Source organism: Peromyscus leucopus, chromosome 11 (genome assembly GCF_004664715.2).
Source record: "Peromyscus leucopus breed LL Stock chromosome 11, UCI_PerLeu_2.1, whole genome shotgun sequence".
NCBI classification, from domain to species: domain Eukaryota; kingdom Metazoa; phylum Chordata; class Mammalia; order Rodentia; family Cricetidae; genus Peromyscus; species Peromyscus leucopus.
The window spans coordinates 49,490,636-49,499,923 of NC_051072.1; the positions used below are offsets into that span (position 1 = coordinate 49,490,636).

At 48.5% G+C, this 9,288-nt stretch overlaps 1 long non-coding RNA gene across 1 annotated transcript; it reads left to right on the plus strand.

Annotated features, from left to right (window-relative positions):
- The first annotated feature begins 2,365 nt into the window (after positions 1-2,365).
- LOC114694674 lies at positions 2,366-7,481 on the plus strand. The gene is made up of 3 exons (XR_003734734.2): positions 2,366-2,940; positions 5,251-5,406; positions 7,133-7,481. It is a non-coding gene; the product is annotated as an uncharacterized LOC114694674 (long non-coding RNA).
- The last annotated feature ends 1,807 nt before the right edge of the window (positions 7,482-9,288 follow it).

Genomic DNA, 9,288 nt, shown 5'->3' on the forward strand with positions numbered 1-9,288 from the left:
GCTGGTGAGTTCAGAAGAGGGTATCAGATTCCCTGGAGCTGATAGAGGTCATTGTGAACCCACCTGATCTGGGTGGTAGGAATTGAACTCTGGTCCTCTGGAAGAGCAGCAAACCTTCCTAACCACCGAGCCATCTCTCCACCCCTCTTGGAGGGTTCCTTTCAGAAAAAGACACTGAGGTTTCTGTTGGCTTGACTAATTAGATGTTTGCTTTCCTAGGAGCCAGGTAGCCACGAGGTAGCCATTTTCTTCCCTTCCGCTTCCCCCGGATATTGAAAGCCTCAGAAGCAGGTTGGGATCTTTTTTTGTTTTCTTCGAGACAGGGTTTCTCTGTGTAGTTTTGGTGCCTGTCCTGAATCTCACTCTGTAGACCAGGCTGGCCTTGAACTCACAGAGATCCGTCTGGCTCTGCCTCCCAAGTGCTGGGATTAAAGGCGTGCGCCACCGCCACCCGGCTTGGTATCTTTGGAGAACACTGGCATCAACATTATCCCCAAGTCCCTTTCTCCAAGGGCCACTGTGTCTCTCAGTCCCCGGGATCATCCACAAGCAATTACAGGTCTATCAGATAATGGCGCAACACATGCACAGATGTTGTGAGAAACAGATACAAGGCTGCAACACAAAGCAAACGCAGGAAAGTGCGACAAAAGCCACCTCACCTTCTGCTTTGCACGATGACTTTAGCTCCTGTCTTAAAATATCAAACACAGTTCTTCCTAATGCTTTTGTTTGGTGCCAGAAATGCACGTGTAGCCTGCCTGTGTGTGCAATCTAGTGTTCAGCAAACCCACAGACGTCTCCTTGCACTACCCCACCATGTGCCAAGATGATCAGACATACTGAATCCTGAAAAGAAGAACAGTAAGGCCTGCCTTCTCAAGAAGGAACCACGGAGAGAGGATCTAAACTCCAGTTGATGAGACCAACTAGAGATGCTGTCAGAGGACGATACATAGCGATTTTGGACTCTCCGCCTCTCAGAGGTTCCAGATTTACACTGTTTGCCCCAGCTCCACCCTTCGCGGGTGCTTTGAGGAGCAGTGACCCGGCAGGCCTTGTCTTTCTGAGAAGGCAGACAGGTGGAACTAGGCAGATTGGGGGTGGAGTTCTAGAGAACATTTAATGCCGGGAGTTGGTTACACAGGTGTCTTGATCTGGGGTTTCCGGGAGATCCAGAGACAAGGATGGGAGGACCCAGAGCTCTGAGAGAAATGAAACCAGGAACAGTGAGACAGGCAGAGGCAGGGAGCCCACGTGAGGGTGCCCTGCCCCGCTCCCGTCCACGGCAGAGCTGAAGTCCCGTGGGCGCCCAAGAGCCGTGGAAGAACAAGGCTCCAGGCCAACCCAACCCTAGGCGGGAGAGAGCTGGGCCTTCCGAGACATGTTAGCTCTCCAGCTGGCTCTGACCACAGGCTCTTCATGCGCCAGTGACCAGAACCAACGTCCTCAGGTAGAGGGTACCAGTGAAGGCCTGGAGGACATGGGAAGGGCATAGCATTGGCGACAGAAGGAAGCAAACAAAACAGCAGACTGTCCTGAGATCAGCCACAGAGGGAAGCAGGACGGACAGAAGTGAGAAGCCATGTTCCTGCAATCCAGCGTTCAGAACCCTGGGGCAGGAGCTCGGACTATGGGGAAGGGGATGGCTAGGGGAACACAACAATGAAGAAGACATATCTTCCAGACTCACTCACTGCAAAAAGAGGAAGGAGGGACACGTGCTTGGCTTCTGTCTTCCTCCGTCCTTCATCCCTTCAATCCCTCACCAACGCACAAATGTAGCAGGGCTGGGAGCCGCGTATCCGACCAGCTGGCCATGGAAGCTGTGGGGCAAGCTGACGGTTCACTGCGGTGTCCCTTCATCCCCGTCACCCATGATACAAGCAGAGCTGGGGAAGGGCAGGCAGTGATCTGGAAGTGACCTGGTGCAGGAAGATGCTGGAAGACTAGCACCAGCTCCCCACTCCACCCCTGCACCCCACCCCTGCACCCCGTGCATGCTGTGCCTGCAGAAATGGGGTGGAGAGGCATTCGAGGTGAGGCATGTCTGTCCTAAGGAGGTGCAGTGCCCCCTACGTCCTGTGTGAGCTGTGTCCTGGCCTCCAAGGCTGACAAAGCCAGTGACCAAGTGTCATGGACCACATGATCCATGTGCATTGACACCAGATTACCCGAAGGTGGGCACAGGACCACAGTGGGGAACAGGTTTGTTGGAATGGGGTTGTAAACGGAGGCTTTTCTCCCACCCTCCTGTTCTTGAATACCCATCAGCCACTTCCCAAATTACCACACAGAGGCTTATAGTAATTATAAATATTTGGCCAATGACCCAGGCTTATTACTAAGTAGCTCATATATTTAAATTAACCCATCTTTTCTATACATCACCACATGGCTCTTGGCTTACTGCTCCTTTAGCATCTTGCTTCTTGGGTGGCTAGCTTGTATCTCCTGACCACGCCCCTCTTCCTCTGAGTCCTGTTTGATTCTTCCGCCTAACCTTATCCTGCCTTGCCATAGGCCAAAACAGCTTTATTATCAACCAATGACATCAATGCAAATTCACAGCATACAGAAGGACCACCCCACAGCAGGGGTCTTTGATCTACTGTGGGGACCTCCAAGGCAGTAGGGGGAGGTTCCAAGACTGCCCCGGTGAACTGTTATTCAAAGTCCACGAATAGGCAGATAGCATTTTTTTTAACTAATGCCCTCTTGAATATAACTGAATATTATATTCTTCTGGAAGATTCCAAGTACATAAACATAGCAGGAACTCTGAAAAGCCTAACAATATTTCTAAAAACTTCTCTTTCCAGCCTACAGCTCCACTTTTCACCATTACAAAGAGTTGCTACTTCAAAGAAAAAGTGTAAGCACGGTGGTTAAGAAACACTCAACTAAAGAATTTGCAATTAGGAGCATTGGAGTCTCCAGGTGGGCATATTTAAGACTTTCTAGTGGGATGTTGAACTAATAAAAGTATGATAAGCCACTAATTGCAGTTAGATCTACTGGTGTGTTAGAGCCAGCTCACACTGGCTTATAAGAATCCTTGTTAAACGTACAGAAATATTACCAGCAGGTTATTAAAAACATCATCATTAGCCAGGCAGTGGTGGCGCATGCCTTTAATCCCAGCACTCAGGAGGCAGAGAAAGGCAGATCTCTGAGTTGGAGGCCAGTCTGGTCTACAGAATGAGTTCTAGGACAGCCAGGGGTACACAGTGAAACCCTATCTTGAAAAACCAAAAACAAATGTAGCACAAATCTCTAATGGTCTTATTAATAAGATCAAACCCAAGGCCAGATATTAGGGTGAATGCTGGAAGATCAGAGAAGCAGAACAAGCCACAGCCACCTCACCTTTCCAATTCAACTGATCCTGTTTCCTCAGACTGGAAGCCTTTGAGTCCTCATCCAAATGGATCTCAGCTGAACTGCTGATCAAAGCCTGAAAGCTTAACCAGCCAAATGCTTCTAGTTTCTGGTCTTCATGCCTTATATACCTTTCTGCTTTCTGCCATCACTCCCTGGGATTAAAGGCTCACTTTCTGGGATTAAAGGCATGAGTCAGCATGCTTGACTGTATCCTTGAACACATAGAAATCCAGGTAGATCTCTGCCTCTGAAATGCTAGGATTAAAGGTGTGTGTACCACCATTTTCTGGACTCTATATCTAGTGACTGTTCTGTTCTCTGACCCAAGATAAGTTTATTAGGGTACACAATATTTTGGGGAACACAATACCACCACAAACAAACAAAGACCAAAACCAACATCATCATTATTAAAAATCAGATCATATGAAGTTATGATTAAATGCATTTGCTAAGGACAAGGATAATAACTGTCTGGCATTCATCGATGGGTCCTTATTTTTACCATTGTCTGTGTCTGTGGGTTCACTAGTGTCTGTCACCCTTGTCCTGTACAGATGCCACCAGATGCTGAGCCGTGGGGCCTCACTTGCCACTCTCCATTCAGCCACACCGTGCTGGGTAGCCACGAACCCAGCAAACACTGAAACTCGGGCCTTGACTGATCATTTTGTTGGCTGTCTAGACTTATGGATATGATAGACAAGATGGCCACAATAAATATTCAACTTAGAACCCGCCATTCTATAGCCATTTCACTGTGGATAGCATACACACATGTGCACCCATGCACGCACATGTGCGTGCATGCGTGTGCGCGCGCACACACACACACACACACACACACTGAGACAGTATTCTTCATAATTCAGAGCCATAATTAATTTCTCTGAGAAATTGCTCACAGTGTTAACAAATACCTGAGGTGGGGACGTGCAGGCTGCCCAAGCTGAAAGTGGTTTCAGTTTTCATTATTTCACACGGGTAAGGAATTATTTACTAGAATAACATAATAGATTACATAGCACAGCAATGATAATAAGTTTATTGGGGAAGAGTTAAAGATGGACGCATCGCTCGATTTGCTAAAGCCGCAGACCGATGACGGCCCTGGCTTGGCAGCAGAGACGAGAGACCCATGAAAGTCAATGACAGCGTTACGTAAGAATCAATGGGCTATATGGAATTTACAGTAAAAAGTATTAAATATTTATTCCTACTTGGGGACCGTGGAATACATTGTTTAGATCAGTAAATGGAGAATAAACACATAAGCATGTACACTGCATTTGTTTCCCTGGAGAGCTGATTGCTAAGCCCGGCCCAGCATAGGGAGGGTTAGACACATTTGTTCAATGGTGACTCCGTTCTATGGTTACCCTGCTTTAGGACCCTGCGGATGTCATCTGCTCCAAGTATCTCCACGTGTGGGAAAATATCGTCTATTGAAAGGATCACGATTAATGTTTCTTTTAGTTTGTTTCACCACATGGAACATTTACTGTGTATGGAGAAGCATTCATTGCATCACAGTCTTAAAATGCCAAGAACTGTTTGCAGCCTTAATATTTAACCTCATTTATATTGAATTCAGACTAAATTAATATAAAGTTCACCATCTTAACCATTTCAAAGGGATATGATTCTGTGGGTTTTAGTATTCTCGTGGAATTGTATAGCTATTATTACTGCCTAGTTTCCCCAAGAGACCCTGGGCCATGAGCGGTCACTCATTGTCTCTTCTTACAACCCCAACTGTCGGGTTTATCCGCTGTCTTTATGGGTTGATCTGTCATCCTCTCAGAGCAACAGTGTCCCATCACGTATGGCTACTTATGTCTGATTTCTTCTGCTTTTTTTCTTGAGGTTTTCGAGTTTCACCAAGCCAGAGCATACTACGTTATTCCTCTTCTACTGTTGAAGAATATGCCATTGGGTGACTATAACACATTCTTTATTCAGTCGGCACACAGCATTGGGCTGGGCCCACCGTTCACTAGCATGAATATGTTTCAATCCTATGTAAGTTTCTGTCCGCACATGGTTTTGGTTCTGTTGGGTATGGAATTTCTGGGTGATCTGTAAATGACTAGCCAGTTTCTGTGGTGGCTGGCTCACTGTGTGTTCATTGGGAAGATGTTTCCCTTTCAGGCTGGAGTCTAGGGTTCAAGACAGCTAAGTGAACCCCAAGAAGTCATGGTAGAACAGGTTAGAAAACTCACCTTCTCCAACTACATCGTTCCATAGATCCACCCACAGGCTAAAGTACTTTTTCTGTCATCCAATAGGAAAGTAGTGTAACACAAATCTTAAAATGTCTTATAATAAAAATCCAGAGCCAGATATTGGGGTAAAAGCTGAAAGATCAGAGAAGCAGAACAGCCAGCCACTAGTTCTTACCTCTAGGAAATTCTTAGCCTCAAGAGAGTGAGTTCCTGTTTCCTCAAGCCTTATATACCTTTCTGTGTCCTGCCATATTACTTCCTGGGGTTAAAGACCTGTGTCACCACTGTCTGGTTCTGTTTCTCTCATGTAGCCCAATGTGGCCTTGGACTCACAGAGATCCAGACAGATCTCTGCCTTGAGAGTGATAGGATTAAAGGTATGTGCCACCACTGTCTGGCCTCTATGTCTAATTTAGTAGCTGGCTCTGTCTTCTGATCCCCAGGTAAGCTTTATTGGGATATACAATATATCACCACAAGTAGTCATTAAAAAAAAAAAAAGTTCAATATTGGTAAAAAGATGAGTCTTCAGAAACTCTGAATTAATCATCAAATTCAAGCAGTCAAAACCTACCTCCACCCCACCCCACCCCACCCCACCCCGACCCCAGCTCCTTCCTCCCCCTGCTCTGCTTCACCTACTACAATTCCCAACCTTTCTCTGCGAGCAGCGTCTCGCGGTCTGACTGCTTCCGGCTTCCCATTGCTTCTCCTGGAACCCCCTGTCTCCACTCAACTCTCCGCACAGGACCTTCTCACACCACTCCCCTGGTGTGAACAACACTGGTGGTTTCTCACAGTTCAGCTCCTTCGCGGAACACTCAGGGGCCTCCCTGATTTGAGCTCTACCGACCTCACTCACTTTCAGCCAGGCCCAAAGGACCACAAGTCTGTGAGCATGCCTGTCCCGGCCACGCTTTCAAGATTTTAACAGATTAGAATACAGTCCCGAAAGCCTCCTGGGTGCAGGCTGGGGATTCGAATGAAAACATTTCCTCCTTGCAAATCAGAAAGTCACAATTACCAAGTTCAGTGATAGCTTCATTAAGTGATTTACAGCAATGGAATCTAGCATTTAAAGTGGGATCTGACTGAATTTGATACATTTAGAAGCGCGGAAGGAGAGCAGAGAAAAACATGATTTTCTCTAGGAATGGTGAGTCAAAGGCTTCACACAGGATGGGCTCCCAGAGTGGGGCTTTAGCAGATGAAGAGGAGTTCACCAAGTGAACACAATGGAAAAGCTGACAGAGCAGAGGAGACAGCTTTCTGAAGCCGGGCGTGGTGACGCAGGCCTTAATCCCAGCACTCGGGAGGCAGAGGCAGGTGGATCTCTGAGAGTTCGAGGCCAGCCTGGTCTGCAAAGCAAGTTCCAGGACAGCCAGGGCTATTACACAGAGAAACCTTGTCTTGAAGAACCGGGAGGAGGGTGGGCGGAGAGAGAGATGCAGGTGGCAAAAACCAAAGGCATGTGTGGGAATACCTGGACGGGCCAATCACTGACTCTGACTTTACCCTCTAAGCAACAGGGAGTTGTCAGCCAAGGAAGGACTATCAAGTGTTTGAAACAGGAGGCAATGAATTGGAAGTGGATTTTTGAGGGTCCCCAAAAGAGTGGCAGCAGCCCAGCGGTGGTGGCGCACGCCTTTAATCCCAGCACTCGGGAGGCAGAGCCAGGCGGATCTCTGTGAGTTCGAGGCCAGCCTGGTCTACAGAGTGAGAACCAGGCAAGTTAGAGCCATCATACACAGAAGGCCTGTGTGTGCGAGTCAGGGGTGAGGTGGGCGGCCGCAAGGAGCCTCTCACCTCAGAACCGGATGAAGAGCGGCTGCCCGAAGGCATGGAGTGGGGGGGGGACCCACTTGTTTTTCTCTCGTGGCAAAGCTCCCAGCGTGGGGATGTGGGGGCGGGGACTGGCATGGCCCTTCTCTTCTCTCGCACCCACGATGGACTTGTGCACTGCTGTGTGTAATGAGCGCTCTGGTAACTCGTGTGTCTTTTGCCTGCCCTCTGTGGAACTACTGATCATCCGTCCTCAGCATTCGGACTGCGCCCCTCAAACGCTGAGAAGATGCAGGCTTTGTTCCGCGGGTCTGGGTGGAGCAGAGGGAGGGTCGGAGCTTCTTTCTTTGGGGGCCGTGGCTAGAACCCAGGACACTGTGCGCACTAGGCGAACACTGCCGCTCGGCTGCATCCTCGCCACAGCAGCGTGCTGCTTCTATCCAGCTCCCAGGCGTACCACACAAAGGACTCTTGTTGCCTGGACAAGCGCTGCTCCTGGAGCGCGGAGGCTCCCAGTGCACATCCCACTTCCGCTTCCTGGAATTTACAAAGGGACTCCACATCCTGTGGCCCTCCGGGTTCCCAGGCAAGAAGAAAGCTTTGGTGAAAAAAAAAATCCCCTTCTCTAAAACTGCTGGTTTTGCATGGAAATGTACCCCACTGTGCGGACAGAGAGCAAATCCACATCCCCCCTATGGACACTGAAGAACCAGAAAGAGCCAATCAGGCTAATGAAGATCCTCGGCGGCCTCTGAATAATTGATCAACAGAACTGTTCAGTGTTTGCTGCCCTCGCTCGCTCGCTCTGCTCATTATGGAAGATGATTCACTCAGTTCTAGGGAACACATTGTTCCAACCTCTAACTCCACTTCCCTTGCTAGCTTTTTTTTTTTTTAAATAAAAAAAATATGCACCTGTGGTACTCACACACATGTAACTGTGCCTGGAATAGAAATAAGGGAGTTCATTTGTGTTCCACAGCCTACAATGGTAGTGACCTCTCAGGGCCCTGCCAAGCTTTGGGAATGACTCTTTTCCTCAGAGAGGAGGAAAGAGATAGATGAGTTAAGCCTCTGCTGGCTGGGGAGACTGCAGGAGCAGGCTGAATTGAAGAGACCATCTCCCCAGTAAAAAGCTTGCTATTCGCTAGGCTAGGCAAAGAAACCATTGGTAACAAATTGTATGCCTGCGTTTCAGGCTGTGCATTTGGGAGCTAATTTGGTGTGCCCGGTTTCTGTTAGTCATGTGTCCCTGAGCGCTCAAGGAGACCTTGTGCACTGGGACCAAGAACAGTTTAATTTTGCTCTCAAAGCCTGATGGCTGAACGGCTGCTGTGACTTGCCTAGAACCCAGCCTTGGCGACTTCTCCATTTCTTCTTTCCACCTTGTCCTTTCAATGAAAGGATGGCTGTGTTCTATAAAACCCCATAAAACCAAGCCTTTTGCTGAGTGTTCCTGCAGCCGTTGGCACAGTTGGCGCCTGGACAGATCGAGCCTCGATGAAATCTTAGCCACAGGAGAAGGCCACAGTCCAAGACACGAAAGTTCCTTCTTTGTCCTTCAAGAATGAAAGAGACAAGCGGCCCAGCAAGCCTAATTGTGTCGAGTTCCAGCGACAAACTCCGGAAAATATCATCCCTTCCTTAGTCCTGAATCCTGCTCCAGTTCCCAGACATGAGTACAAGTCAGCCCAGTCCCAGAGGACAGTCTGGAAGGGTGGGCGTGGTTCTCTTCTGCACCTCTCCCGCAAGGCGGTAGATGGAATTGAGCTCTGGGTGGGTCTTCCTTAGAAGACTAGAATTCTCCACCAGACTGTAATAAACCAGCTCCTGGGGAACCTTGGGATTCATGCTGGTCAGCTCTGGTAGGGCTGGACAGACAGACACCATTGTCACA